Genomic DNA, 6,000 nt, shown 5'->3' on the forward strand with positions numbered 1-6,000 from the left:
ACTCATGATGTCTGCTGGTACCAAGATGTGCAGCTGATGTTGTGTTCACATTAAATGAGAATAATTAGTCAACAACACAGAGAGAGAGAAATGTCTAGCAAGTCAGTGCATCATTCTGTTCAAAATGCCACAAAGTTACTTGTATGAAAATAGTTTGTTTTGTTCATTTCAAGTGATAATTTCATTCTCTACAAGTTTTTTTCCATGTTAGCAACAGAGAGTGCAAAAATGACAGCAAGATGACGAAGGATGGATGACTGGCGGCTTGGTGGTATAACTGTTTGATTCCAGCAGGGGAACTTTGTTGCCATACCCCTCTATCCCACTGTGAGCTGGCAAAATACCAAGAAGTAATTCTGAAGGCAGGGAAGGATGTGTTTGAGCCATCAAGCCCAACACCAGTGCTGCCAACAGACCACAGCACTGTGACTATGCGCATCAGTGAACTGGCAGTCTCACTGGAAAATTCATTGGTTCAATTTATTTACAAAATTCCCCTTGGCTCCAGATAATATCTGTCAAAAATGTGACAAATAAAATCAGCTTCCCATAACTCATCAGGTCTGCCCGTCACATCCTGTCGCAATGTTCAAACCTTGTTTGGTCACATCTCACTCCAGTTAACTGCTTGCAGTGAGCTGAAAAAGACTCTCTCTCTCAGAAATAAATAAGTTCCCTATCAATGACACATGCTTGTTACAGTTGCTTTAGTGATGTCCTTGTTATTGATGGTGGTATGTTTTTAATGCTGTAGTCTGCAAGCCGAGGTTATTCCTGCTCTAACATTAAACATCACAATTTTTATGCTTTATGTTGCCTTCTGCAGACTCTTACCCTTTTTGTATATCCATTTTGTATATTTATGTCATTCCTTCAAACTTCCCATCAAGGTTATTGGTGTCCAATCCCAGTGAGACCTAGAAGCTGACCTGACAGATGTTTGCAAGTGCAACCCTCATGCAATATCTACCATCTTTAATATGAAAAGAATCCAGCATGAGTGAGAGTGCTCTGCTTCTTCCCTTTTACAGTTAAAAGCAGGAGTTCCAACTTCAAGGCCAGGTAAAGTACAACGCTACCCGCCAGTAATGTTAAGAAGCCTATTTCTCTCACTCAGGCATCTATCAAAAATGTGTGGGCTACTATTTCAATAATAAATGCACAACAAATACACAGCAGTAAATACAGGCAATTCAGAACTACCCTTGACGACCCTGTTGTCACTGCACAGGGAGTAAAGGAGAGATAATTTTTTGTTGCATCTAGGAAATTAATTAACACTAAGGCTGTACCAGTGGTAAGCTGGCTGCAACATATACTGAGTTCAATCGCTGATGCCAAAGAAAGGATGTGTGCCTACCTGAACCCAGGTCAGTTCCACTCATCTCCTACGGTGTCATCTCACTCAAGCTGGGCGGTGTGAGCTAGGCCCAGTGTTGCTGGCCATGCACTGATGACTCACAGCATGATGTTGGGTTCAGTTTTCTTTAATTCAAAAATTCTCTCCCCTGGAGACCTAACACATTGTAGCAGTAATTCGCTAAATCTGATGCTTAAGGAAAATTGCCTACTTAAAATCCCACTGAAATCACAATGCAATCCAAAATAATTTGTCTATTTTTTATCAGTAAAAGGAAGACAAGCAGTCCTATGAGAAATGGTCCTTTTCATCTCGGCAGGCTGAAGGGGTGTATTGACGTCTGTGTTTGATTGACAACAGCAGACAGCCTGAGCTCTGGCAGCAGAATGAGACCTGCAGTAACAAACTTGTGCTGTAGCTTACAAGCCATGGCACAGTGTGTGAAGACTGCAACTGAATCTAAATAGCTTTTGACATTTGAAGGTAAGTTTACATGCTGTTCAATGTTCTGCAGCTGAACAGCTAATTCAAACAAACACGTTTGTTTGGTGACATTCAAGAAGCTAAGGTGCAGACAGAGATGTGGGTTCATATTAGTAAGTTAAATAAGAAAAAGACTGGTGAGAAAGCTAATGTTTGTTGTTAAGAGTCTCTGGCTCTTGTGCTGTGTAGCAGTTTTAGTACCTAAAACAAAGAGACTGGTGGAAAATAACATTAAGGAATGGAGATACTGGTGTGTTTCGAGGTGTCACTCACCACCAGCAAACCATGTGTATGTTGATAGCTAGTTTACAGCTAATGTTTGTGCAGTTGGTAAATTGTCTGTTTGGGGTGAATGACATGAAAATTCACTTTGCATTCTGTCTGAATACACCTTTCAAGTAGTAAATTGGCTTGGAGGCAACATGATGATGCAAGGACTTTACAACAAACCTTATACTTTTTTCAAGACAGTTTGCCATTTGCTATCAACTTAATTTAAGGCACAAATTTATGTTAAGTTACAATAAACTGTTTATTCTGTAAAAATAAGACACAGAAAGAAACATGAATTGATCTAAATTCAGGTGATTTAACTAACTTTAACCAAAGCAACATAGAAACTTTTACCAAAAACTAGTTTAAAAAGACAAAAACAACAACTACAATAAAAAATAGAAATGCATGATACAGTACAGTGCCATTTATTTAATATTTAAGTAGCTTTGAAGCACAGTGAATTTGAAAAAAAGGACAAAATTGGTGAAAGGAAGTATTCATCTAGAATAATGTGGGACAGCATATACTGTATATGAGTAGATAATTTTCACTGGTTCCTTCCATTTTCTGTTTAACACATAGCAGTGGGCCTATTGCTGAGAGGAACATGTTGATCATGCTGTGTGAACATGCTGGCCTGGCTGCAGGCTTATTTTTAAATCACTATAGGTCTATACTGTAGCTCTTTGTATTAAACAGATCCTCCCTGTGGGATTTAAATAGTGCTTGATGACAGTGAATGACCTGACAACCTTTTAAGGCTATTAAGTGTTAAGTGTTCGTTCTTGCTGTTACACTCAAAGAATCAGTACCGTCTCAAAAAGTCCATCTAGACAGTGAGTCTAGTTCCTCCATTATAATAACCATCTCCTGAATCCCTTAGATATTCATTTCCTCTCAGTATCCATTCTACCCACTGCTGTTCTTAGCTGCCTGATCTCACAGTGCTTGATAGAGTACCAGAAGCCTCCAGACACGTTGAGGCTACAGTAAACACACTGAATGGAAGTGGAAAGAATCCTCTCAATGGGCCTGCTGAGCATGACTTATATTTTAAGCTTTCACTAATCTGCAGACTTAATTAACTCTCATCAGGACATCAGAGCTTGCTAGTGCCTTGCACTGTGTGAGAGGATCACAGCGCAGACAGATGACAGATAAGTGCTCTCATTAGCCACCAAGACAGTATTGACGAAAAATTGCCTGCTCCTCGCTAATGGAAACACTCCGGTCTGTCATTAGAATGTGCAACGGTGCAGAGATGTCAGGGGGTCAAGAGGTAACCAAGGCAAGATTTATGGCTGCCAATATGATGACACTTGCAAGGTCATGCATCATGTATACGTCACACGCCTGCCATCCACAGATCTAAATAATGACACCAATGGAATTTTATTACTTTTTGCCATCCAATTAAATCTAACACTTTGTAGATGAAGCATGTCTTTAACATTAGCATGTGAGAATTGATTGTTCATGTGTAAATGTTTTGCCCAACTAGTACTTAAAGTCAGACTGAAATTGAATTCTTGCTGAAAGAGCATATATATTTGTTGTTTATTTTAACCAAATCATAATGTCCAAAATTAGAAATTTAAGTTTTATCATTTTTCTGCAATGACGGCTGCCCCTTTGTTAGTGTTTTCCAAGGTAAAGGAGCTTTTGTTACGACTGATGAATTTGGTAATTTAATTTTTTGCTATGTCTTTGTGCTTTGTAAAATAGTACGTAATATAACTTCAGTTCCAACAGACATACAGTTCACCAGCTGGGTAGCCAACAGAGTTACCCTTGCTTACACCCCGTTATTTCAGCCCTGCATGTTTCTCCATGACTCCATACAATACTGCGTGACTCTGTACATCACTCTCTGTCGGGATTTAAATCACAGGGTAAGGCATGCGGTGAGGTTACAGGACTATGTTGCTAAGTGAGTTTTGACAGTCTGGTCATTTGCCAACACCCCAACAGGACTCATGAAAGACAGACAGTTAATGCTAGCTAGAACCAGGGTGGGAAATTAGCACCAGCTGGTAGATTTCAGACACAAAATAATACTTTACTATTGAGTGGCCAGTAGATGTTCACATTTGAAAAAGTTAATTTCCCACCCTAGCTAGAACCCTCCCTCCTTTGTATAAAGTGGGATGGACAACACTGAGTGTGTGTGAGCTGCCGATGACTCAGCAGGTGTTGAAATAACATGAATGAAAAAGTAACGAGTAGTGCAAATAGGTGTTTACGTTAGCAAGCTTGACTGAGTAGTTTCCTCTTTTTGAAGGATATCTAGTTAGCCTATGCTTGCTAGTTTCCACTGTATGAATCTATACAAACTTAAACACAATGGGACCTCCCAGGTGCTGAATGTTGTTAAGGGACAGACAACTTAAATTGCGTACATATCGACTGATAATATTGAATCAACATTTATGGCTGTACAGGGCTAGGACATCCCCCTATAAATTCTCCCATCAGTAGGGGAGAACTGAGTCGAAAGTAATACTTTTCAGTTTTGTTAAAGACAGAAACAAATTTTCATTGTGCTTAACAACTCACATGTGCGTTCTATCAAGACCAGGTGCTATTTTGTACAAATTTGTAATGACTTTGGTATAATTTGACTTTGAACGGAAGTTGCACATTGTTACTTTCAACACCGTCAGTCAGGACAAAATTAACACACAGGTGGGTTAAAAGTAACGCAACGGTATAAACTTGAATTGTTTACATTATTCTTGTTTTTATTAAAAATGTCTGACAATTAACCCTTAATTAATATGTAATTGCAAACATACTATGTCCTTTATCTTAATAAAAAAGCATTCAATTTCATATTTAGAACATAGGGCCTAACAATCAATGATAAGCATTTGGATTTTTTATTTTTTAAACTTACGTAGATCAGCCAATTAACACATTGCATTTTCTTAAATTCCTGTTTGGAATCTTATTGAATGATTTATAGTTAAATATATTATATTATATAGTATAATTATAGTGAAAGAAATGCTCATTGTTACTGTAGATAGATGAAAGAAACACCTGTTACAATCGTCCTGACAATGACTCCTGATTTGCTTCTATACTGAAAAGCGCTGACATGGCAAACTTCAAGATGTATCAAAGTACTAAATAATCTATCAGATGATCATGACTATGACTATGACACATGAAACAATAAACACAACTTGGCATTCAAAAAAAATTACCAGTTGAGTGAATTTATTTACCTTGATTGAAAACAGCTTTTCTGGTAGAACACTGCGAAAGTATGACGTATCCACACAATTTTTCGCAGTTGTGGGAAGTGTTGTGGGCTGTATGTGCTGATGCAGTTGTGCATATCAGACTTGTGTGAGGTCGGAGAAAATCGCAGTGTTAAGCCTAAGATATACTTGCTTTTAACTACGCGTTCACGAGTGCATGATGGCTGCCTTGCATATGCTGCGGCCATTTAGAGGATTGGTTGTACACGTCGTCAGAAAATTTACTACTATGTGTCCGAAAGATGCAATACACACACGAATGGTAGGAGCAGTGTAGGGGCAGTATGGCGATGTGACAGGATCAGAGGTCAGTAGGCATGAAAGCAGCAACAACAATGGCGGAAAGTTTTGGAGACAAGTTAATAGACCAATTCCACAATTACCCGCATCTCTACGATGTGTCATTGCTGCTGCACTGTGATAAATATGCTTGTCAGACATGCTTTTTCTGCTGTGACCTCAGAATTAACAAAATAGTAACCTCCTTGAGTGTCGCCATGTTTATTGTTTATGTCATGCAAATCCAGAAGTCCTATTTATATCCTTTGTTCTCTGGGGTGCCCTCTAGTGGAATCCTCCAGGAACATGCAAAGTACATAGGCAAGTATGTACACG

This window comes from Thunnus thynnus, chromosome 12 (genome assembly GCF_963924715.1).
Source record: "Thunnus thynnus chromosome 12, fThuThy2.1, whole genome shotgun sequence".
Taxonomy (NCBI): Eukaryota; Metazoa; Chordata; class Actinopteri; order Scombriformes; family Scombridae; genus Thunnus; species Thunnus thynnus.